Source organism: Sus scrofa, chromosome 13 (genome assembly GCF_054392235.1).
Source record: "Sus scrofa isolate SSC_HxYL_T2T_F1_AM1 chromosome 13, Sscrofa_HxYL_maternal_Yorkshire_Landrace_v2.0, whole genome shotgun sequence".
In the NCBI taxonomy this organism is placed as follows: Eukaryota; Metazoa; Chordata; class Mammalia; order Artiodactyla; family Suidae; genus Sus; species Sus scrofa.
Genome location: NC_139395.1, coordinates 202,724,363 through 202,752,358, shown reverse-complemented (window position 1 = coordinate 202,752,358; position 27,996 = coordinate 202,724,363).

The window sequence follows — 27,996 nt, the reverse complement described above, 5'->3', positions numbered from 1 at the left end:
TGTGAAAGGCCATTCTACCATATACACATGTTAGATAACATTTATCAATCAAATTTAAAAATAATTAACATTTACTTATAATTGGCAATTATCCCATACATCTTTAAGCATTTCCATATCCCTTAATAATTTTAACAACTCTACCCATCCCCATATGAGTTCAGGATTATAGAGTTTATAAGTAGTAAATCCATTTTTGTTTATGTGGAATTAATGATTTATCATCTTAAAGCTTGTTTTGTAAAGCTTTTTATGTGCCTTTCCAGGGATTGCATATTAAAAAAAAAAAAAAAACTCGCTGGATTGTCATGTTACCAAGATAATCCAAAATAAGGTTATATTTAATGTTATATTTCAATACATGCAATTTCTTGTTTTACATAACATTATCTGAGATTTGTGGATAAATATTTCTCAAGTTCTCCCTCCCATCACTAAAGAAATGGTAAAGAAATCTTTGTGATTTAAAGATCATAAACTTAAAGGAGCACTAAGTTAGTGGTCTGCTCTGGGTGCCCAATTTCTCAGACCAGGCATATGATCGCTTAGAGACAGGCAGCCGCTAATTGGATTATTGACCTTTTCCAGAGTTCTCAATTTCTCTGTCCTTGCTTTCTGCAGAAAACCATTATTTTTAAGGAGAGGAATTTCTATTATGAAATGGCCTTTCTATTTTCTTTTATTCTTTCTGTTCAATCTATGTTTATCAGTTTCATCTTTATCTCTGCCATTGTCCTTTACATGTGAGACCTATTTTCTTTCTTATCAGAACTCCTTGCTCCTATGTGTTCATTTCTTCTCTTGTTTTGTAAATGCTTGAAAATCCAAACTGTTTTCATTATAAATGCTGTGAGAAATATGAAATAAAATGTTATCTTACCATGTGAACTTCTGATAACGTCAATACTATGGTTGCATACATTAGACGGCCAACATTTAATGTTTGAACGTACTATTCTTAAATAAAGCACAAAATTTACAAGTTAAAAAAAGAGGCCAAAAACACATAAAAACAAGATGAGAATTACCATGGATAAGATCAAAGACATGGTTAAAACTGTTCCAGAAGCAGTTGTCTTACTGGACTCCAGGGCAAACATAAAAAGACCCAATAAATAATTAAAACATTTTTGTCTGAAGCCATAGTGGATGGTCTCTTGTTGTGTTCTGTTTTAGTGTAAATCTTTAATTTTGGAGAATTTAAGATCAAAAGCCATGATCACTGTTAGGATTGAGTTGTCCACTGTGCTCCCCACGGTGATCCTAGGGGCATCTGGAGGGCCAGGCTACCTGTCAATTTGAGGATAGATCTGTAACATCCTCAGGGCATTAGAATAAGACCTCGTTCTGAAATACAGAGACTAGGAATTCAGAAGGTGGTGGTCAGATAAAGAATAATCATGAGAGAGAAAATGTTAATTTCCATCCACACCCAGTCACACCTTCACATACATGGACACATGTTAACCTCATAGAACTAACACTACTAATATATAACATTATGTTATTTTATGTGTTAAATAATTTTTCAACTTCAGACATTTGCTTACTGTTATGCACATTTGATTATTATAATGAAATACTGAAATGTGCTGTTATTTGGGGATATTAAGTAGAGATAAATTATAATGATAGATAAATAGATTCATGCAAAATATTTTTATTCGAACATGATTTTAAGGCTTTTCTTTTTTTTGTTGTTGGTTTTTTGTTTTTTGTCTTTAGGGCTGCACCCTAGGCATATGGAAGTTCCCGTGCTAGTAGGCGAATTGGAGCTATAGCTCCCAGCCTACACCACAGCCACAGCAACACCATCCTAGCTGCATCTGCAATGTACACCATAGCTCACAGCAACACATGATCCTTAATGCACTGGGGGAGACCAGAGATTGAACCCACATCCTCATGGATACTAGTTGGTTTCATTACTACTAAGCCACAATGGGAACTCCCTATTTTTCATTTTTTTTGAAGAAGCATTCTAATATATAGAAGCTTTACAGTTAATAGAAGCTTTGTGGTTCTTATTCTTGCCTTGCTGCACCAGTAAAGTTTCTAATTAAATTTCTTATTACCACTATAGAAATTATTATATCACACATAAAGTATCTTAGTTCTATATATATAGTATCAATAATTATTGAGTATTTCCTCATATCAAATATATTCATTTATATTATTTTCTTTTAATTTCATATAATAGCTACGTGTAATTTATTGCAGTCTTTTCAAATATTAGATAAAACTCAAAAATAAACATTTATTGATGATATTAGCTTAGATATATATATACTTGTTCAGATTTTTTACTGACTTTTATTTTTATTTTATTTATATATTTATTTTTTTTGTCTTTTTGTCTTTTCTAGGGCCACACCCACAGCATATGGAGGTTCCCAGGCTAGGAGTCTAATCAGAGCTACAGCTGCTGGCCTATGCCAGAGCCACAGCAATGCGGGATCTGAGCTGCGCCTGAGATCTACGTCCCAGCTTAGGGCAACACCGGATCCTTAACCCACTGAGCAAGGCCAGGGATTGAATCTGCAACCTCATGGTTCCTAGTTGGATTCGTTTCCGCTGTACCACAATGGGAATTCCTACTTTTATTTTTAAATTTTATTTATTTATTTATTTACTTATTGGCCTCACCTGTAGCATGTGGCAGTTTTCAAGTCACTGCAGTGACAAGGCTGAATTCTTAACCACTAGGCCACCAGTGAACCCCTGACTTCACTTTTAATGTAGCTTATTTTAAAAACTTCCATTTGGAGTTCCCGTCGTGGCTCAGTGGTTGACGAATCCGACTAGGAACCATGAGGTTGCGGGTTCGATCCCTGGCCTTGCTCAGTAAGTTAAGGATCTGGCATTGCCGTGAACTGTGGTGTGGGTCACAGATGCGGCTCGGATCCCGTGTTGCTGTGGCTGTGGCGTAGGCCAGTAACTACAGCTCCAATTCGACACCTAGCCTGGGAACCTCCATATGCTGCTGGAGCGGCTCAAGAAAGGTCAAAAAGACAATGAATAAATAAATAAATAAATAAAATCTTCCATTTGTATTTTCTCAAGTCTTTAATAATAATTTTAAAAATACTATCATTGATGACCCCTTTTTCTTTTCCTTTTTTTCTTTTTAGGGCCACACTCATGGTATATGGAAGTTCCCAGGCTAGGAGTCAAATTGGAGCTGCAGCTGCTGGCCTACACCACAGCCACAGCAACTCCAGATCTGAGCCGTATCTGCCACCTACAGTGCAGCTCACAAGGATGCCAGATCCTTAACCCACTGAGCAGGGCCAGGGATTGAACACACATCCTCATGGATACTAGTCTGGTTCATTACTGCTAAGCCACAATGGGAACTTAAAACGTGGTCACATGTCTGATTCTACCGAAGTCTCACCCACAATAGTGTTGGACAATTGTACCCTAAAGTCCACTGTAATTTTTGTTGAATGAATCTTTTATTTTTTTTTCCCTTACTTATTAATTGCAACCCTATCATCCTAGGACACAAGAGTTAATCTACTTAGGACAAAAATTAAAGGCAAAAAGAATCAGAGACACCCCGTTTAAAAAAAAAAAAAAAAAGCTTCTATAATGCAGTTATATTATCTGTGAAAAAAATGTGAGCAGCCATCCTGTTTTCTCTTGAAATGAATTGTTTCCAAGATGATCCTTTGCCTTGATGAAGCAGATGAAGAGCCCAGATGAACAAACACAATTTATGTTTCAGATTTGTCTACACATACTTAGACCTCAGAGTGTCAAAGTTCAGGTCAAATTTGCACTTATGTATCTACAGCTACATGTAATTATAATGAATCTAATTTTGTTAGACCTCTATAAAATACTTTCTTCTTATTGACTTCCGAATGTATAAACATATACTTGTTTGTTTATTTGTTTTTTGGTGAGAGAAAAGATTCTGATTTCCTTTATGAGTAGATTATCAAGCAGCTGCACACATCTTTTTTTTTCTCAGCTGCAAGCAGGAAGAATTTCTGACATGACGAGCATCATAAGTGAGTATTTAGTACCGAAAAGAAACACAAAAACCACAAATCTTCAAAGCTCCAATGAATTCAGTAGGAATCTAAGACTGAAGAGGGGACAATTCTTTTTAATTATTCAAAGAAATTATTTCTTTAGAAATGCATTTGGCTGAAGGAAGCCAAAAAAAAAAAAAAAAACACTCGGAGTTCCCGTCGTGGCGCAGTGGTTAACGAATCCGACTAGGAACCATGAGGTTGCGGGTTCGGTCTCTGCCCTTGCTCAGTGGGTTAACGATCCGGCGTTGCCCTGAGCTGTGGTGTAGGTTGCAGACGCGGCTCGGATACTGCGTTGCTGTGGCTCTGGCGTAGGCCAGTGGCTACAGCTCCGATTAGACCCCTAGCGTGGGAACCTCCATATGCCGCGGGAGCGGCCCAAAGAAATAGCAAAAAGACAAAAAAAAAAAAAAAAACACTCTCTTTTACAGACAAATAAAACAAATTCGCATTCTTTAAAAAATATGTTTGGGGGTAACATCCACTCATCTAGGAATAATCTGACATGGCAGTATTTAAAAGGCATCTATAACATCCAGAGCTGCCATTATGGATAACATGATTGGACTTGAAAGTTTGTAATCTTGCAAATAAGACATTCTGGTAGCATCTTCACTCAAGTGGGGACTATATTTCTTTGGAAATTTGTAAAGGATATCTGTAAAAGCCAGTACCATTCTGAACCATGAGCTTATACATCAATTTTCCAGCATGGGTATGAGCAATCTGGTTCTGGTAGGTTGACTATGTCTTAAATCACTGTACTTACTGGATTGTTAGATAAATATTAATCACTTAAGCCTATACAGAATGGGGCAAATGACAACATCAAAACATAGATGTGTATTTGTGTTTATGACATATATACATGCCTATACACACAGAAACACACATACACATATGCTTAAAATAAGTTAAAGTCAAAGAAATATGGGTGTTGGTTCTGTGGGAATTGTTACATGGAATATGTTGCTTTAGAAAACATTGGCTTTATAACCTCAGAAATTAAAATAAAACAGCAGACAACAATAAAATCAAAGCAAATAATAAGAAAATAAAAACAAGATGAGACATTGCCTTTCCCTTTCAGGAAATTGGTTACTGGAAAGTTAGTCTCTGTCCTAGAATTTACGTCTGCTCATTTCCTATTAGATTGGTATTTGTTTTGTTCTGAGACACTTAACATTTTATGTATACATACATATAAAGATCAATTTTGTTACTTATAAAAATTCCTTTATTTACCAAAATTGATGGATGACAAACATATCCAATATATTAGACATATATTTTACCTCTCTATACTAAGTAATTAATAACATGAACTTTTTTAGGACATCTATGGATCCCAGGTGAAATTTAATTGCATTAGATAGATAGCTAATATTGAACAAGCAGAGCTACCATAAAGCCTTGCTACATTCAGACAAGGCATTTGGTTAAGATTTTGTGCAACTTGACCTACAATACTGCTTCTGTTTCTGAGTCTTCACATTTGAAAAGCTATGGCAAGGTGATTTCAGAATGGGAAGTATGGGGCCAAGGTAAATACTCTTCAAACAGTTAATTCCTTCTAATAAATTAATTCAATCCAAGGGATACTTAGACATATGAAGAACAATCAAAGTGTACATATTAATTTTTCCTTGAGCTTCTGATGAGGTTATGACTCTGTCTCTGTGTTTTTTAAAATTTTGATGGATAAAAATGTAGATATTACACTAAATAAACATGTGGTAATATAATTTTACTATACAATGTATTAGACTTCTGTGTTCTTTCTACAGAGCTCCTAGGGTTAAAAAGTCTTTTTATAACTCAGATTAAGAGCAATATTTGCTTAAATTTGCACACAGATTTAACTGCTTACATTTTAAAAATTATATTTATTTAATTTATATACAATTAATTTTGCTTTGTATGTGAAGATTTAAATGGTTACATTTTTTTTTTTCGTGGTTAATATATGATTTTCTGCAACAGTAAGATTCCAGCACGACTGGACATAAGAATTCCCACACCCTCTACCTTTCTATCTAAAGAAAAGAAAATAGTATATAACCCCAAGATCTTAATTAATTTTTTCCATTAATGTGATTATATCATTTAATTTCAGATTCATGTTCAAAATCAAGCATGTCATCTTTTTGTTTTGTGAGAGGAAATGGGGAGAAAATGGCATGTACCATTTGGTCTCTTTCAGTACTTGATGTCTGATTGCCTGATATTGCATGAAATACACATAAATTTGACACATGACCTTCAGTTTCAGGTTGGAATATTTGGATTTCTTCTGATTGTATGAGATTCTGGAAAGTGGCTAGATAAATTGAAAGAGAGGGTTTTCATATTTCAAAACGAGAAGGAAATTTTAACTTCATGCTTAAAGCATAACCTAGATTGATCTTAGGATACAGATGATTTAAATTCGAAAATCCAAATTATCTCATACTTTCCCACCATTCACTCCTTGAACCAGAGTATAGGATAAGTAAATCTGCTTATAGGAGTTCCTGCAATGGGAACTGCAGCAATGGGACTGGTGGCATTGATTTCCCCGCCTGGTGTAGTGGGTTAAAGGATCCAGAGTTGCCACAACAGCTATGTAGGTTGGAACTGCAGCTAGGATCTGATCCCTGGCTCTAGAACTCCATATGCTGTATATCACAGGGTGTCCAATAAATAAATAAATAAATAAATAAATAAACCTGTATTATTAAAACAGAGATGATTTACCTTTAACCTTTCTCAAGTTGAAGCATCTTCATTCAATTATCCATTAATTTAACTTTTTTCTTTTTCTTTATCAAATGGAATATGGGATGTGATAGCTATTTTAGTTCTTAAAATAAAAATTTTAAAAATTATCTAAGGATGGAGGAAATTACCTACATTTAAGAACCTGGTCTCTGGAAATGCATTTCAATTTTGAATAACTTGAAATTAGGCTATATAGTTGATGCCTACAAAAATGTATTTACAGAAATGTCAACATATCATTAGGAATATTAAAAAATCAAGAAGAAAATTTTACTGAAACTTTGATAGAATTTAACCTCAGGACAAAGAGGATAAAAATTGTTTAAAAAATTAATAGAGTTTCAGTGACCAGAAGGAGGTATCAAGTGGTCTAATATACATGTACTTTGAATATGTATGAGAAGAAAGGGAGTGTGGAAGAAAAATACTGAAGTAAACAACTGGCTTGTTTTTCTGTGAACTTCCAATTCAAGAATTACAAATTCTCTGCAGTGATGGGTTAGGCACTAGATCTAAGCTAAGTCAGTGGTAAAACCCTGTCCATTTTTCTCAGGATGTAATGACAAGATGTTGCTTCTTTCTGTTCCAGTCTAGAGCTGAAGAGACTATGGAGTGGAACTCTGTCATCTGAATAACTCACAAAGACAGAGGGCTGCAGAAGCTTTATAATCTAAGCTGACATTTAAACTGTCTCCTAAATTGACTGGCTCTTGATAAAATAGAAGTTTAAAGTGAGCAGAATTAAAAAAAAAAAGAGAGAGAGAAGTTCTCATTGTTAACAAACCTGACTAGTATCCATAAGGATGTGGGTTTGGTCCCCGGCCTCACTCAGTACGTTAAGAATCCAGCATTGCCTTGAGCTATGGTGTAGGTCGCAGACATGGCACAGATCCCGCATTGCTGTGGCTGTGGCGTGGGCTGGCAGCCACAGCTCTGATTTGACCACTAGCCTGGGAACCTCCACATGCCACTGCTACGGCCCTAAGAAGACAAAAAATGATAAAATAAAATAAATAAAATAAGCAGAATTTAAAAACATAATATTCACAAGATCCAAGATAGAGTCCAAAATTTCTTTTCATATAGGAAATAATTTCAATTTGAAAGACAACATAAATAAATCAAAGACATCAAAACTGATTTGACTCAAATGTAGGAATTACTGAAGAAGCATTTTAAAAGAGCCATCATAACAATGCTCCAGGAAATACAAACACTCTTTAAATAAGTGGGAAAAAAAATCTCAGCAGAAATATCAAAGAAATAAAGAATTAAATGATAACATGAGAATATTTACAATAAACAAACAAAAACATACTAAATGGGCTCATTGGCAAAGTGGAAATGGCAGAGGACAGAGTTGTTGAATTTGAAGACAGATCAATAAAAATCATTCAAATCAAAGAACAGAGGGAAAAAAAAAAAAAAAAAAAACAGAGAAAACTAAAAGATGAGCCTGTGACACTTGTAGGATAATTATAAAAGAACTAACATCTATGTCAAGAGTTTCAGAAGAGAAATAATGAACAGCAGATTTAAGTTTCTAAGTATCTTTCTAAATAAATGAAATTAGAACTCCTTAAAAAGAGTAGTTCATTCCAGGACTGAGGAAGGGACTCTACAAGATGAACATCAGGCATCCTATGATGTCATAAAACAATAATGTGCTCCAAAAAATGTGAGCATATAAAAGGAACCAAAGAGCCAACCTGAAAGAATCCCAGCGGTCATAACTGGGAGCATTTGAGCAACAAACTGACTAGTAATAGAAATTTGTTTTACTTGTAAAACGAGACAAATAGCTAAGAGCACCAATTTACAAAAGAATACCTCTGAAAAAGCAGCAGGGAATCCCCTGCCCCTGAAAATCTGGTTTGTAGGTGAAATTGATGACACTTACCAAGAGAATTTGAGAGAAAGTTTATGACTCATAGAAAGGACTCTTAGAAAAAGCTAGGCGGTCTAAGTTCATGTTGTCTTGGTTAAAAGTAGGGGGAGTGGGTTTTGGCCTTTACAATGGATAAGGATTTAAATGTGGGAAAAGTTCACACACACAAGTTAAATTTCCCACCAGTGTAAACTTCTGGGCCTTTTATCTGCCTCTCCAGATGTGCATCCCCAGGGGAAGAGAGGGTGTTTCCTAAAAAGAAGCCAGCATTCAAGTATCAAAATAGAGGTCAGACATGCCATTCAGGAACAAATAAATATATAAATAAATAAATAAGGGAGAACAGAAAGCTCTTCCTCACAAAGGATTCCAATTAATTAATGGAGAAGGAATGAGAGAAAATAGAATCATCATTAGAACAGATCAGTCTTTGGAAAAAATCAGCTTGAAATTTTATACACAGCAAATTTTATATACGAGCAGTGCACAGTAACTCTTAAAAGGCTTCAGGATTCTTAGCGGATTGAGTACATAGGGAAGATTTCTCTGTCTCTAGCTCTCTCCCTCTCACATACACACACACACACACACTTACCTACGTGATTGACCTGGTCTTCAGAGGATATATGATAGGGTCTATGACTTGGGAGAACAATTAAAAATGAAGAGTATCTTATTTTCTAATAGTTTAGGAAAGAAAGACTTGATAAAAAAGTCAGAGAACATTTGTTATCTTAACCCAGTAGGAAAGAAAAGTAAATAACACAAAGGAGAGATACATCTAAGCACAGGAACAATTGATTTACAAAAAAAAAAAAAAAAAAAAAAAAAAAATGGAGCTACAAGTAATCCCTCTCTAGAGTAATTGAGTCACATGGTATTTCTAATATCATTCTTAACTTGGAGATATGAGTGATGCTTAGGTGTGTTTCCCAAACTGTTAGGAATTTGGGGATTCTGTTTTAAGTAAATTTGTGAACCAGAGATAGTTAAAAATCTAGCTCTTCGTATCTATTAGTGAATTTTTGTAAGATAATATATTTGTTTTTTAAAGGAAGAAATATTAAATAAATGATTAAAAGCTTAGAATATCTATACTCAGCCAGAAAAAAATAAATAAATAAATGTTGCTATTCTATTGGAGGTTTGCTCTGATCATGGCTAAATTTCAAAAGAAATATGCTCTGTGTACTGAGACATATGGAAAAGATAAATAAATAGATCACTTGGGGAAACATAATTTTATTTGCCAAAAATAGTTGGATATACCAGGGGATATTTATTTGCCACAGAAAATTAGCCACTCTTTCTATTCAATGAGGAAAATATGTGAAACAGGTTCATATGGTTGGAATTCATATGGTTTTGCGTGCTAATGGATAAGATGCATTTAATTAATGGTCCCTAGTGTTGTTTTTTTCTTACAACAGAAATACAAATTAAATTTTAACTCGTAGTAAGGAAAAATTTTGTGAAGTATTTGACAGTTATGAACAAATATTTCATTTTACTGAAAATGAAGCAAAACAGATATATTTTAATTTTTTCATGAAGTTTAGTCCACAAATAGAAAGAGCCACTGAGCAGCTGCCTTTGTAAAATATATACAATTTTAAAAGTTTTGAACTATATTTTTGGCTCTAGGTGTTTTGCAACTAAATCTTCCATTTATGTGTATTAGCTTTCATGGACTCTAAGACAATTGCTCATCAACTTCTGACTTGGCATTTTTGGGGAATACTTATATTTACATTAGCCCTACCATAAACTCTGATTTTATAACTTTAAATATATTTCTGACCCAGTATTGGTTTAGATTTCCTGCCAGATTAATTCTGGAATGAGACAAAAGGCGAATGATTTTGACGATGACCCTCTAACAAAGATTTAAAGTTTCTGCTTAACCATAATCACGATCACGTACATGAAATGACAATTTAGGAGTATAGACATACGGGATCGTTAATAAAGTTGACCCTTCTCCTGGCAAGGGTAATGATAGTCTCTCTTACAAACAGTGAGACTTGGCAACGTGATTAGAAAACAAGCTTGGTAAAAATATTCCCGGATAATTTTGCTGAAGTACAAAATGTCCACAGGGATTTACTAATTGAATTGTTACAGGCATGGTTGAGCAAGTTAACTACAGTGGTTCCACATGCTCAGGGATTTACTGCATCTCATTATGTCAGCCCAGACTGACTGCCAGAAGAGGAGTGTGTGTGTCACAGTTCGGAACAGTTTGTCTCCCTGGAGGTGGGTTCAATGTTGCTGTAGTGATAATTGACATTTACAGGCAAGGCCACTATGTTCTTGTCCTAATGGATATATTTTATGATGGAGAAGCAATAATACTGCCATTGATTTCTCTTATTATTTAATCTTCCAAGCTGACATGATTAATTTGTCATAAATAATATATAATATTTTTGGTCTATGTTTGTAAAACAAATCCCAAACCTGAGGACATTATATTATTGAATAATGTTCCTGATGAAATATATGCTATTTTTTAGGTACATGTGAACATACAGGAGAGAAAGAGTCATCACTGGACTATTACTCGAATTTTTGGAGTTAGATAAGCTCCTATACAATCACAGCAAAATTTCTGGAAAAGACAATAGAAATTAGCCAAAATATCATTTTTCAGACAATAAGATGCCTTCATGATACCCTGAATTTCTAAGTCATCTAGGATTTTGTTAATGTACCATCTTTGTAGAACAATCTATTTTACCCAGATTTATGTTATATTTCTATGATTTTAACAGTGTTTTGGGATGGATATATACGTATGCATGTGTGTGTATATATAAAATAGTTGAGGATTTCTTTGCTATTTAGTTAGGATTCTTTGTTCTTTCATTATTTTTAGAGTCCCTTTCCCCTTTGCTACTTACCAAGTAGCTACTTGCTACTTTTTGCACAAAAATGTGATTTGTGCAAAAACAGTGATTAAGTAACATTTCAATTAAACTTTGCTTATTATATTTTTATATGATGGAATAATGTTGTAAAAATTCTATTATGTAGAAAGTTCATTCATTGGTTATTAAAATCAGCGTACCCTTTCCCATTATATCATCAAGTACATTTCTAACTGGAGTTTAGAAGATGTTGGAGAATTTAAGGGAGGAGGAAAAAGAAAAGAGATATTATCTGTAGCAAATACTATCAGGGTCCTGTGTGTATTTATTTGTCACTCACTGTTCCAGTGAAAAGTTAAAATATGAAGAAAAAGATTAGCTAACCACATTTTTGAAAGATTAAAGCCCTATGTGTAAAATACCTCCTTAAAAAAAAAAAAAAAAGATGTTGTTTGTCCAACCATAACATCATTGTATTGTTCCTAGAGCTGACATGCAGTTTATCAGAATTATTCCTCTTTGCTAAAATGAAAATAGGAATGATAAGACACTGCCATCCCCCAGCTCCTCAAAGACTAGAAAGAACTTGAATAAACAATTAATGACTTTTTATCTAATTATTTAAGTAGTAAGTTGTAGTTTACTCAGAAGATTTTAGAAACCACTGCATATTTTAAGAATGTGAATAATAACTATAGAGCAATATGTATAAGGCTTTTTTACAATTAAATTTATTTTTGAAAAAATCTTAAACCTGTTCTGTTTTTCCTTTACAACTCTGAAAACTATTAAATAAAACAACAAAGTAGGTTAAATATGTAATTAGTATCAATGATGAATGGAAAAGATGAATGGTGAATTTTGAAGACTGACATTTTATCTGTTTCCCATATTGACTTTGGTCATTGCTGAGAAAAAACACAGTAAATTTGTTTCTGTGAAATCACTTTCAAGAATTATCACTGTGCCTTGTAGAAGTAGTTTTTCCATTCTCTACCCATAAACCCTTTGAATGCATGTAAGAAAATGTGTATATGCTAGAGAGTAACATCTTCCACCATATATCAGCCGGGAAATAACAAGTATATGACAAATGCTATTAAAATTCTTTTCAGAAATTTCTCAAGCTTCTGAGGGTTACAGATTTCCTCATTTATTTTATGTAGTAAGAGACTAAACTTACTGTCTTAACTCTCCTTCAGATAGCGCAGGTTTACTATAGATTCTAAAGGTTAAAAAAAAAATGAAAATTGAGAGCTTTTGCCAACAACCCTATGGAAAAATGGGGAAAAGACCTGAATAGACATTTCTCCAAGGAAGATGCACATATGGCCAACAAGCACATGAAAAAATGCTCAACATCCCTGATTATTAGGGAATGGAACATCAAAACTACTATGAGGTACCACCTCACACCAGTCAGAATGGCCATCATTAATAAGTCCACAAATAACAAATGCTGGAGGAGGGTGTGGAGAAAAGGGAACCCTCCTGCACTATTGGTGGGAATGTAAGCTGGTACAACTGCTACGGAGTTCAGTATGGAGATACCTTAGAAATCTATACATAAAACTACCATCTGACCCAGCAATCCCACTCCTGGGAATATATCCAGACAAAACTTTCCTTGAAAGAGACACATGCATCCATATGTCCATTGCAGTACTATTCACAATGGAATACTACTTAGCCATAAAAAAGAACAAAATATATATAATAATGCCATTTGCAGCAACATGGATGGAACTAGAGACTCTCATACTGAATGAAGTTAAGTCAGAAAGAGACAACAAATACCATATGACATCACTTATATTTGGAATCTAGTATATGACACAAATGAATCTTTCCATAAAAAAGAAACCCATGGACTTGGAGAACAGACTTGTGGTTGCCAAGGGGGAGGGAGTGGGAGTGAGATGGACGGGGAATTTGGAGTTAAATGACACAAAATATTGCATTTGGAATAGATAAGCAATGAGATCCTGCTGTATAGCACTGGGAACTATATCTAGTCACTTATGATGGACCATGATAATTGAGAAAAAGAATGTATATATGTATGTGAGATTGGGTCACTTTGCTGTACAGTAGAAAACTGACAGAACACTGTAAACCAGCTATGATGGAAAAATAAAAATAATTAAAAAAAAGAAAATCGAGAGCTTTTGATTATTTTTAGGTACTTCGCGACTGCTACATTGATAACCTCTAATAGAGTATAATAAGGTGAGGAATAGATTTTTGAAGATGGTCAGTCAAAACCTTGAATTCCATTACTAAACCCACGCTTATCATTTATGAGCAAAGAGCCTCAGAAATTCCTTTAATTATCTCTGTGTCTTTCTTTCTCCCTCTGTTTCACGTTCACCCTATTTCTGTCTCTCTTTGTCTTTATCATTTTCAATTATTGTTTCAGTGTTTAATTAAATTACTTTCACTTTAAATAAGAAATAAAAATACACATTTCTGTGAAATAAAGTATAGAAGATATAAATGTATAATTACACAGAAGCATTTTATATGAGGTTTAATGTTATAGCCAGCAATCATTAATTTTTTGGTTTTAAAGTTTCATTTTTTTTCATATTAGTAAAAATAACAGGGTTTAATCTTTGGTTATAGGATAAAATCTTTACTTCTTTAAGATTTAGTATGAAATGATATTTTTAAACATAAATTACTCACTATAAAAATAAACATTACAATATTTTTCAAATGAAAAACTTTCCCTTAGACCCTGTTTATTTCAATAAATACATCTTTTTCTGTATCACATTTATAAACATTAAATTGCAAAGAAATCTGATATCTGCTCATAAATATGCATCCTGAGTCAATTTTTGCATAGCTTTAGCTGTATAATCAAACTACAGCACAGAAAACCAATATTAGAGCTGATTAGACTAGATAAAAGAAAACACAAAATCATCATCATCATTTACTATTTTTGTTTTCACAAACTTCCTTAATTTCTTTCTACCCTTTCTCAAATAGATCTATGATTAAGTCTATATTGTTCAGTTATGATATGACAAGGGAAAACAAACTATTTGAAAAACTACTTGTTGACAAAAAATAATGTTATCATATTTATGTATGCTATTGTAAACATGTCTATTTCACTTTGAAAAAAGAATGTTTATATTTCTTAGTATCAACAAATTTTTAATGGAATTTTTCACCATTGGCTTTCTACATCTTACTATGAATCCTTCACAAACTGAATAACATTGTAATAATTGTACCAATGATTTAGACAAACACATACATGCAAAAACACACATAAAGTAAAAAAGCAAAAAAAAAAAAGAGAAACAAACAAAATTCCTGTGAACTTGTTAGTTTTCTGTTTAAAAATTATGGCAGCTGAAAGATTTTTGTTAGTCCTTTTTGAGCTTGACTCATGTTCCAAAATCGGAGGATTTGGCACAATTTCTCTTTCTTTCTTTTTTCTTTCCTTCCTTTTTTCGTGCTTTCTTTCTTTTTTCTCTATATAGCTCTTTATTTATTTTGGCTATTAATGCCATTATAGAAAAGTAGAATCAAAATGATCTTCAAGAATGTCTCAAGATTTCCTGCCATGATTCAGAGCACCAGCATTTCTCATATGTGCCTTGGATTTTATGGAGACCAGACATGGGATACCTTTTGATAACCAGGCCAGGGGGGCTTGCATTCCTGGACTCTGTGGAACTGTAACAACTAGAGAGACAGTTTTCAGCAGGCCACCACTCTCAGAGCACTAAACACATATCAGACTTAAATACACCCTCAGCATTTCTGCAAAAGAGGCCTATTGCCTGTCCTAGAGTTTTGACCTTAAGAGTAGGCCTGGGGTTTGACCATGGAGTTGCTTGCAGTGAATGTTTGGGGATCTTTGCACTCCCTCCCTACCTCACTGCAGCTCACAGGTATGTTCTATACTACGCTCATTGAGCCCTTATTTCTGTGAGTGCCACTTCAGGGAACACCTCTAGGCCACCTGGCTCTAGAGGTCAGTGGGGTTTACAGTTGCAGCCCCACAAATATTTGTATTTGTGTTGTTTAAAAAGCTGCTGCCTGAGGACCAGGCATCCAATCAGCCTGAATCTAGGTGCTGACTGAGACTTTTCCCTTTAGGACACTTGATGGCCTTGACACACTTTCAATAACTGGGGGCTATTAAAATTAAAAGTGGCTATTGGGATAATTACAAAAGTTTGAGAGACAACTAAGAAAAGATCAAGGTTGAATGAAAAGGTTTAGCTCCTACACAACTCCAACATTTCTGGACTGGAGAGGTGGCTATTTAAATTAACATACAGACACCAAAGCAGCGGGTCAAGAAAAATAAACAGAGAAATAGGTTTCAAACAAAAGAACAAGATAAAACCTCAGGAAAAACCCTTAATGAAATGGAGATAAGTAATTCACTTGATAAAGAGTTCATAGAAATGGTCATAAATATGCTCACCAGCCTTGGGAAAATAATGGACAAACACAGTGAAAACTTCAACAGAAATCTAGAAAAATAAGAAAGTTCCAAGAAGAAGTCACAGAGCTGAAGAATACAACTGAATGAAAAATACTCTAGTGAGGTTCAACAGCAGACTAGATGAAGCGAATAAAGAATCAATAAATTCAAATATAGGGCAAAGACCCAATCAGAGAAATGAACAAACAAACAAAAGGAATGAAAAGACTGATGATAGCTTAAGAATCTAATGGAACAATGTTAAGCAGACTAACATTCTGGTTATAGGAGTCCCAGGAGAAAAGAGAGAGAAAAGAGGGCAGACAACTTATTTAAAGAAACAATGGCTTAAACCTTCCCAAACCTGGAGAAAGAAACAGACATACAGATGCAGGAAGCCCAGAGAGTTCCAAATAAGATGAACCTAAAGGGGCCCACACCAAAGCACATTATAATTAAGATGTCAAAAGTTAAAAAAAAATGAAATGAAATAAGCTTAAAAGCAGGAAAAGGAAAACAATTTGTTACGTGCAAGCAACTTCAATAAGACTATCAGAAGTTTTTTGGCAGTAACTTTGCAAGCCAAAACAGAGTGACATGTTATATTCAAAAAAGCTGAAAGAAAAAGCTTCCAACCAAGAATACGCTCCCTGGCAAAGTTATCAGTCAGAATTGAAGGAGAGATAGAGTTTTCTAAACAGATAAAGCTAAAGGAGTTCATCACTGCTAAATCAGCCTTCAGAAATGATATTCTATAAGCTGATAAAAAGGGCACTAATTAGTAACTAAAAGACTGAAAGAAAAAATCCCAGCAATAAATGTAAGTATACAGTAAAAGTAGTAGGATATTCACATACAAAGCTGGTATGAAGGTTAAAAGACAAAAGTAGTAAACAATTCTGTAACTACAATAATTAGTTAAGGAATATACAGGGTAAACATATGTAAAATATAACAAATCATAAAATGGAGGGGGAGAACTTAACAAGTTTAGAATGTATTCACTTTTAGTTCTTATCTTTAAATAGATTTATAAATTCTTATTGTAAATCTCGTGGTAAACATAAAGCAAAAACATATAGTAGATATACAAATGACAATGAGAAAGTAATCTGAGTATACCGTCAAAAATAAAAAAGAGACTAATAGAAGAAGATACAGAGGAATTAATAAAACAGTCTGAAAACAACAAAATAGCAATAAGTACATACCTAACAATAATTACTTTAAATGTAAATAGATGAAATTCTCTAATCAAAATATATAAAGTGGAAGATGTATGCAAAACAAACAAGACATATCTAGATGCTACTAAAAGAGACTCACATAGAATGAAAATGAAACAATTAAAAAAAGATATCCCATGCATATAGAAATCAAGAGTAAGCTGTGGTAAGTGTAACTATACATATATGACACAAATAGATTTCAAAACATATTTTCAAATACTTATGTACCCAAAAGGGAACACCTATATATTTATAAAGCTAATATTAACAGACCTAAAAGGAGAAACCAACAGTCATACAATAATAATAGGGGACTTTAATACCCCACTTACTTCAATGAATAGATCATCCAGAGAAATAATCAAGGAAAAATAGTATTAAATGATGTGAAGGATCAGACTGACTTAATAGATAAATACAGAGCATTTATCAAAAAATGACAGAATGCACACTCTTTTCAAGTGCACAATGAATATTGTCCAGGATGGGTTATACATTAAGCCACAAAATAAGTTTGAACAAATTTAAGATTGAAATCATCAAGCATATTTTCTGACCACAATGGTAAGAAAGTAGAAATCAATTACAAGGACAAGACTGAAAAATTTGCAAATATGTGGCAATTAAACACTATAATACTGAATAACCAGCAGGCCAATGAAGAAAAATCTAAAAATACTTTGAGAAAAATGAAAATCAAAATACACCATACTGACACTTAAGGGATGTAGCAAGAGCATTTATAAACGGGAAGTACCTACCTCAAAAAAACAAGAAAAATCTAAAAAAAAAAAAAAACAAACCTTTATATATCAAGGAACTAGAAGAAGAACAAAAAACAAAGCCTGACATTAGTAGAATGGAAGAAATAACAAAGATCAGAGCAGAAATAAATGCAATAGAGATAAGAAGTCAAGAGAAAAGATTAATAAAACCAGGAGTCAATTTTCTAAAAAGATAAACAAAATTGACAAACTTTTGATAGACTCCTTAAGAAAAATTTAGAGAGGTCTTAAATAAATAAAATCATAAATGAAAGAGGAAACATTACAACTGACTACAGAAGTAGAGAAAATCATGAGACTACTATGAACAATTATAATCTACAAATTGATCAACTTTGAAGAAATAGATAAATTCCCAGAAACATGTATGCTTCCAAGATGAAATAGAAAATTTGAAAATACTGATTAGTAATAAGGAAATTGAATTAGTAATCAAAAAATTCCCAAAGCCTAAAGTCCAAGACTAGACAGTTTCACTGGTGAATTATACCAAATATTCGGAGAATTATTATCAATCCTTCTCAAACTCGTCTGAGACATAGAAGGGGAGCAACATTTGCATACTCATTTTACAAGGCTAGAATCCCCTTGATACCAAAACCAGATGAAGACATCATAAGAAAAAGATAAGTACAGCCAATATATCTGATAAACATAGATGTAAGTATCCTCAACCTAAATTATCAAGCAAAATTGAACAATGCGTTAGGAAGATCACGAGCAAGTCAGATTTATTTCAGAAATGCAAGAATTATTCCACTTCTGAAAAAGCAATCAGTGCAGCACATCTCATTGTCAAAGTGAAGAACAGAAATCATAACTCTCAATAAGTGTCTTCAAAGGGAATGTACCTCTATATTTACGGCAAACCCATAGCTAAGATCATACTCAATGGTTAAAAAACTGAAAGCTTTTCTTCCAAAATCAGAGAAAAGATAAAGATGCCCACCATCATTTCCACTTTAATTCAACCTAGTATTAGAATTGCTAGTCATGGCAATTAGGCAAGAAAAAGAAAAGGCATCCAAATGTAAAAGGAAGACATAAAACCATCACTATTTGCAGATGGCATAATATTAGGTATGTAAAAGTCTAAAGACTCCATCAAAATTGTTAGCACTAATAAATGAATTCAGTAAAGATGAAAGACACAAAATTAACATAGAGAAATCTGTTGCATATCTACACACTAATAGCAAAGTATTGGCAAAATATATTAAGAAAGTCTCATTTATTTGCATCAAAAAATAACTAGGAATAAATTTTATCAAGGATGTGAAAAATCTATACACTTGAAAACTATGAGACATTGATATAAGAAGCTGAAGAAGGAGTTCCCGTCGTGGCGCAGTAGTTAATGAATCCAACTAGGAACCATGAGGTTGCAGGTTTGATCCCTGGCCTTGCTCAGTAGATTAAGGATCTGGTGCTGCCATGAGCTGGGGTGCAGGTCGCAGATGAAGCATGGATCCCATGTTGCTGTGGCTCTGATTCGACCCCTAGCCTGGGAACTTCCATATGCTGCAGGAAGCAGCCCTAGAAAAGGCAAAAAGACAAATAAAATAAAATAAATTTTAAAAAAGAAGCTGAAGAAGACACAGATAAATGGGAAAATATTTTGTTCTCATAGATTGGAAGAATTGAATTTGTTAAAATGTTCATACAACTCAAAACAACTATGGATTTAATCCAATCCCTATCAAACTCCCAATGGCATTTTTCATAGAAATAGAACAACAATCCCAATTTTTTTTTTTTTTTTTGTCTTTTGTCTTTTTAGGGCTGCACCTGCAGCATATGGAAGTTCCCAGGATAGGGGTCTAATCAAAGCTGTAGCTGCCGGTCTATACCACAGACACAACAACACCAGATCTGAGCCGTGTCTGCGACCTACACCACAACTCACAGCAACGCCGGATTTTAACCCACTGAGGTTCCTAGTCGGATTTGTTTTCACTGCACCATGATGGGAACTCCCCAATCCTTAAATGTGTAAAAAGTGTAAAAAAAAAAAAAAATTAAAAGACGAAAATATAGTGTGTATATAGAGAGTGGAATATTATTCATATCTTCAAAAATAATGAAATCTTGCAATTTGTGACAACATAGATGGAACTTGAGGGTATTATGCTAAGTGAAGGAAGTCAAACAGGGAAAGGCAAATACCATATGATCTCACTTATGAATGGTATCTTAAAAAAAAAAAAAGCTCATAAATAAAAGAAGAGAATACAGATTGGTGATTGCCAGAGGCAAGAGGTAGAAGGAAATAAGTGAAGGGAGTCAGAAGGTATAAATGTTCAGTTTTAAAATGCATTAAGTCATGGGGATGTAAGGTACATCATAGTGGCTATGGTTTAATAACACTGTTTTGCATAGTTGAAAGTTGTAAGAGAGTAGATCTTAAAATCTCTCCTAACAATAAAAAAATTACTTCACTATTTACGGTGACAATAATAGACTTGTTATGTGACCATTTTACAATATACAGAAACATGTATACCTAAAACTAGTATGTTTTCTGTCAAAACTTCAATAAAAGCATTCTTTAAAAAATAGTATCTCAAAAAAAAAAAAGTGACGTGTATATAAGAAACAAGTAATCATGCCATATCAAAACCTTCTTAAGAGCCCTTGGGAGGAGGTGAGGGTCTTAGCGCTCCCATTGATCCTCAAGTACTATTTTTATATTTGGAGTTGAAAAGACTGAACTTCATTATACTGAAGATCAATGGCAGGGTTAATCAAATTTCCTTGTGACAGAAAGTAAAAAAAAAAAAAAAAAAAAATATGACCTGAGAGCAAAAGGATCCTATGTAGCCAGTCTGGGAAATATTTCACATGACATTGGGCACAAGTCTAATGAAGGATATGGTTTACTTCAGGAAACACAGCTCTGACTAGAACTCTGAAAGAGTATAAACTGACTGCAAATGAAGTCAGAGGGATTGTAAAATAGTTTAGATTTTTTTTTTTAAATATAGGAATTGACTATCTTACAGTTAATCTAGTAACATTTTCTCTATCACTAGCTTGGGAGTACCATACTATGAAAAAAGTTTATACTTCCATTTTAGAAATAAGCCTACTTGCACAATACAAATATGCTTTAAAAACAGATTATACAGATTGCACTCCATCAGAGAAATTTAAATCTCTACAATCACTTACTTTAATCAGTAAAAAACAAGAGGATTTATGATAGCTCATGACAAAGCACCATAACAATGCCAATCTTAATGCTAATTTTTTTTTCTTACAAACAAACCTGACTTTAGAGGTGAGAGCCGGTGTGTGTGTGTGTGTGTGTGTGTGTGTGTGTGTGTGTGTGTGATGAAGCTCTATGAAATGCCGTTTATTCTGGCCACTCCTATCCAACATTTTACTGGAGGTTTTAGTCAAGGCAATTAGAAAGCTAAATAAAGAACAAGTTTGGAAAGGAAGAGGGAAATTCTATTCATAAATGGCATGAACGCATATACAGAAGATACTAGGAAATTCACACATACAGGCCAAAAAAATTTTAAAAAGTAACTAATAAATGAGTTCATTAAGAATACTGGTTACAACATCAATAAGCACAATCGTTACTTATTTTTTTATATTTTTTAAATTTCTTATTATAGTTGATTTACAATGCTCTGTCAATAACTGGTGAACCAGTTATACATTTATACACATTCTTTTTTTCACATTATCCTCCATTATGTTCCATCACAAGAGATTATTTATAGTTTTCTGTTCTATACAGCAGGATCTCATTGCTTATCCATTCCAAATGCAATAGTTTGCACCTATTAACAACCAACTCCCAGTCCATCCCACTCCCTCCCCCTCCTTGAAACCACAAGTGTGTTTTCCATGTCCATGAGTTTGTTTCTTTTCTGTAGATAGGTTCATTTGTGCTATATATTAGATTCCAGGTATAAGTGATATCATATGGTATTTGTCTTTCTCTTTCTGACTTATCTCACTTAGTATGAGTCTCTAGTTCCATGCATGTTCGGCAAAAGCATCATTTTGTTCTTTTTTATGGTTGAATAGTATTCCTGTGTATATATACCACATCTTCTTAATCCATTCATCTTTCATTGGACATTTAGGTTGTTTCTATATCTTGGCTATTGTGAATAGTGCTGCAATGAACATAGGGGTGGATGCATCTTTTTCAGTTAAAATTTTTATCTGGATATATGCCCAAGAATGGGATTGTTGGGTCATATGGTAGTTCTACATTTAGTTTTCTGAGGTACCTCCATACTGTTTTCCATAATGGTTGTACCAATTTATATTCCCACCAATAGTGAAGGAGAGTTGCCTTTTCTCCACACCATCTCTAGCATTTGTTATTTGTAGATTTACTAAAGATGGTCTTTCTGACCAGTGTGAGGTGGTACCTCATTGTGGTTTCGATTTGCATTTCTCTAATAATTAGTGATGTTGAGCATTTTTTTCATGTGTCTGTTCGATCTGTATGTCTCCTTTGGAGATATGTCTGTTTAGGTTTTCTGCCCATTTTTCAACTGGGTTGTTTGTTTTTATGCTGTTGAGTTGTATGAGTTGCTTGCATATTTTGGATATTAACAACCATAAAGAACAAAAACCAAGCAGGAGGCGTAACTCTCCCAGACTTCAGACAATATTACAAAGCTGAAGTAATCAAGACAATGTGGTATTTGTACAAAAACAGACATACAGACTAATGGAACAGAATGGAGAACCCAGAAATAAACCCAGATACCTATGGCTAATTAATCTTCAACAAAGGATGCAAGAAGATAAAATGGGAAAAAGACAATCTCTTCCACAAATGGTGCTGGGAGAGTCTGGACAGCTGCATGTAAATCAATGAAACTAGAACACACCCTCACATCATACACAATAGTAAACTCAAAATGGCTTAAAAACTTAAACATAAGACAAGACACCATCAAATTTCTTAGAAGAGAACATAGGCAAAACATTCTTTGACATCAACAGTACAAATGTTTTCTTAGGTCAGTCTCCCAAAGCAATAGAAATAAAAACAAAAATAAACCAAAGGACCTAATGAAACTTAAAAGCTTCTGCAGAGCAAAGAAACCATAAAAAAAAAGACAACCTACAGAATGGGAGACAATAGTTTCAAACAATGCAACTGACAAGGGCTTAATTTCCAAAATATACAAATATTATTTCTATACACTAGCAATGAACAGTCCAAAAATAAAATTTAAAAAATTCTTTCTTAGAGTAGCATTAAAAAGAATAATTACTTAGAAATAAACTTGTACAATAAAAACTGCAAAATATCTTTGAAAAAACTAAATAAAACATGAAAATATGAAAAGATATACAGTGTTCATGAACTGTAAAATGATATTGCTAAGAGCTAAAACGTTTTGATTAAAAAATAACCTTTTTACAAAAAAAAACTGAATAGCAATTGATACAATAAAATATAGAGGAAAAACACTCAAAATATCAAGTATATAATATTTTTCTTGCATTTCATTTCATATTTTCCAGGGAAATATTAAACTGTATAAAAATATTACAAAATATAGCAAAGTTTGAATCCAAGCCACATCCACAACCTACAACACAGCTCACAGCAATGCTAAATCCTTAACCCACTAAGTGAGGCCAGGGATCAAACCCACATCCTAATGTACACTAGTCAATTCATTTGTATGCAGTTGAACCCATAGGAAAAATATGCTAGTGCCATTCTTAAAGTAACATGTTATAACTTTGTATTAAAACAGCAAAAAAAAAAGGTCATTCTAATACTCAAATGTTTATGAGTAAAACAAATCCACATTATCATTTATCTTATCCCCATTTCACATAGAAATTACAGTTCCCAACAAGATACCACATTCCAGAATTTGCAGAACACTTGAAGCGTTGTTTTACACTTCCGCTGTTGTGTCTGCATTCTCAGCCACGGTGTTTACTCTGCCACTTCTCTAGGTCTGATGAGTTATAGCCTTGTTCCAAGATGTGCCAGTGCCAAGAAGAATACACTCTTTTGGAAATTACTGCTGGTGCCACTGCTTTGAGAAAAAGTGTAAGTATTTTCATTGCTCAGATGCCTGGCTAGAACCAGGAGGCTCTGGTTGGTTGAGACTGCTTTGATGTTTGGTTTAGTTGTGACTGCTACAGTGCTGTGATCGGCTGATCTGAACCATCACAGGGTTGAGTCTATATGATGATCTGTGCCAGAGAGAAGGAAAACTGGACTTTCCTCTTTGATTGACATGGATAGAAACGTCTCAAAAAAATGTGATGCTTGTGTCTCATTTTGTTATGCAAAATAATTAAGCATTGACTTTTGTGTTAATAATTCTTCTCTAGAACTCACATGAAGGGTGAAAACATGATGTACTCTCCATGCCTTCTCACACTTAATGACTGTGCAGGTTCTTCTGGAAGGAGCTCATCCTACCTTCTGCCTTTCTCTCTTAAGCTTCACCTTTTACAGATGTATTCTAAAGCTAAAGCTACTTTAGAATCCACCTGACTATTTCTGAAGACTAAGATCAGTCCATATTTCCCTCTAAAGCACTAAGTCAAATTAATTTGAACAGTAAATGTATAGCATTGATTGATCAAATAGATATAATTTGGCATATATAATTTATCATAGCATAAGGGCATACAAAGAAAAAGCAATAGTCTATATTTAACTAACATCCTACAAATTTTGTTATTTATTTTCTATCTTCTACAAAAAATCTAAGATTCTTAAAGATAGAATGTTTTTCACCTTTTTTGCTTGGCAAAAAAGTAGTAAACTAGTAGGCAAACATTAACTGTATGTTTGAACAAATGAATGTTAATATATATTCTGAAAACAACAAGTAGGATAGTTAAGTCTGGATTACTTGCAGGTAATGTCAAGAATAGTACTATAAACAGAAAAGGGATAGACAATAGGTATTAGTCACAATTATACTTAGTAAAGTGAAATTATTACATGATTTACTTATAAAAAACATTCAGTGCTTCCATGTTGCTGAAAAGTACAAAAAACACAAGTTCCTTCTATATCATTGCTCTTTGGTGCCTTGTTTTGTTCCCAAGCCTAATTCATTATTCAAAATGGCACCTCTAGATGTGGAGAAAAGAGAATCCTCCCACACTGTTGGTGGGAATGTAAACGGAGAACAATATGGAGAACAATCACCATGGAGAACAATATGGAGATTTTTTAAAAAATTAAAAACAGAGCTATCACACCATCTAACAATCCTGCTCCTGGGCATACACCTGGAAAAAAAGCGTAATTTAAAAAGATAATTTAAAAATGAACCCAATGTGCACTGCAGCACTGTTTACAATAGCCAAGACATGGAGGCAACCTAAATGTCCATCAGTAGATGACTGGATAAATAAGATGTGGTATACATACACACAATTGGATATTACTCGTCCATAAAAATGAATGAAATAATGGCATTTGTAGCAACATGGATGCTACTAGAGATCTCATACTAAGTGAAATAAGTCAAAGACAAGTGTCATACAATATCACATATGCACAATCTAAAAAAAATGATAAAAATTAACTTATTAAAACAACAGAAATACACTTGGACTTTGAAAATGTATGGCTACCAAAGGGGAAATGTGGGAGGAGGGATAAACTAGGAATTTGGGAGTAACATATACACATGATTATATATAAAAGAGATAGTCAACAAGAACCCATTGTATAGCACAGGAAACTCTACTTAATATTCTGTAATAAGCTATATGGGAAAAAATCTGAAAAAGAATGAGTATATGTATATGTATAACCAAATCACTTTGCCATACACCTGTAGCTAATACGACCTTATAAATCAACTATACTCCAATAAAAACTAAAAATTAGGGAGTTGCCATTGTGGCGCAGCAGAAACCAATCCAACTAGTACCCATGTGGACACAGAGTCAACCCTTGCCCCGCTCAGTGGGTTAAGGATCTGGCATTGCTGTAAACTGTGGTGTAGACTGTAGACACGGCTCGGATCCTGCATTGCTGTGGCTGTGGTTTAGGCCTGCAGCCAACAGCTCTGATTCGACCCGTAGCCTGGGAACCTCAGCTCTAAAAAGCAAAAAAATACAAAAAAACAAAATAAGATAAAAATGAAATAAAAAATGGCCACATTAATTTCAGCAATCAAGTGATATTCCAGCCAACACAAAGGACTTAAGAAGAAGCGATTATCCTCTGAAGGAGATAGGAAAATCAGAAGGAGTAAGTAGTTTAGGAAAGTTGAGGATTAGTTTCACTTAGAGTATATGTGGAATTCATCAGTTACCTAGTAAATGGAGAGATAAGAGCCAGTTTTATTTTGAAAAAATTTCATTTTAGAGTTATCTATATTTAACACTAAGCGAAGAGAAAACTGGGCGCAGTTTTCTCGTCGTGGCACAGTGTTTAATGAATCCGACTAGGAACCATGAGGTTGCGGGTTCGGTCCCTGCCCTTGCTCAGTGGGTTAACGATCCGGCATTGCCGTGAGCTGTGGTGTAGGTTGCAGACGCGGCTCGGATTCCGCGTTGCTGTGGCTCTGGCATAGGCCAGTGGCTACAGCTCCGATTCGACCCCTAGCCTGGGAACCTCCATATGCCCCAGGAGCGGCCCAAAGAAATAGCAAAAAGACAAAAAAAAAAAAAAAAAAAAAAAAAAAAAGAGAGAGAAGAGAAAACTACCAGTTTCCACTTCTTCCAAAGCTTTTAGTTGAAGATTACATTTTATATAACTTTTATGTTACCCAGAATATAGTGCCTTGCATTTGATGCTTTCTAAAGATACACATAAACACCTACATGCACATATGCCAAATGGATAAAAATATATTTTAAACAAAAAACTGATTAAACCAAGTAACACAATGCATGTTATACTCACTACATGTTAAATAAACTATAGAGCATACAATGTCTGGATCACTCACCAGTACCCAAAAATATTGAGGCTGATTCACAGATCTAATTAGAAAATGTCTCTTGTTCCCACCAATAAAAAATAAAATATAATTGTTTGTGAATATTTTTAAATAGAACTTTTTTTGACATTGTGGAGCACTGGAAAAGAACTGTTATTTGACATGAGAACAAACTTTACTTGAATAGTTAAATGACTGAATCACCATATTTACTCAATATGGTTTTATTATTCTTTTATTGTGACTGAGCAACAGATGAAAGAAAAATCTATTTTTCATAAAATATATTAAAATGTTGATACCTGTGGGAAGAGAGGGGAGGGGCAAAATAGGCATCTGGGATTGAGAGATGCAAACAGTGATGTATAAAATAAATAAGCAACAAGGAGATATTGTACATCCATCATTTTGTGATAACTTTATTTATTTTTATTTTATTTATTTTATTTTACTTTATTTTTTTAGGGCCTCACCCATGCCATATGGAAGTTCTCAGGCTAGGGGTTGAATTGTAACTGTAGATGCAGGCCTAAACCACAGCCACAGCAATGTGGGATCTGGCCACATCTGCAACCTACAGCAACAACTGATCCTTAACCTACTGAGTGAGGCCAGGGATTGAACCTTCATCTTCATGGATAGTAGTCGGGTTCGTTACTGCTGAGCCATGACAAGAACTCCTGATTTTGTGATAATTTTAAATGGAGTATAATCTATAAAAATATCAAATCATGATATGGTACACCTGAAACTAATACACTGAAAATCAATTATACTTCAATAAAAAATAAATATATAGATGAATGGATGGATGGGTGGATGGATGAATAAATAAACAATTTTGAATTACTGCCTGAGATTTGCTTTCTCAAAGGAAAAGCAAAACTTGGTATTGTAACATGTTTTTCTAAAATTTATATTTAATAATGACCACCCAGTGACATGAATCATGCCATAAGTTAACTAAATTAGTAGTTTGCTTTCAAATTAAAATCAAATAAATTAACTATTTTAAAATCTTCTTAGTAAACAGATACAACA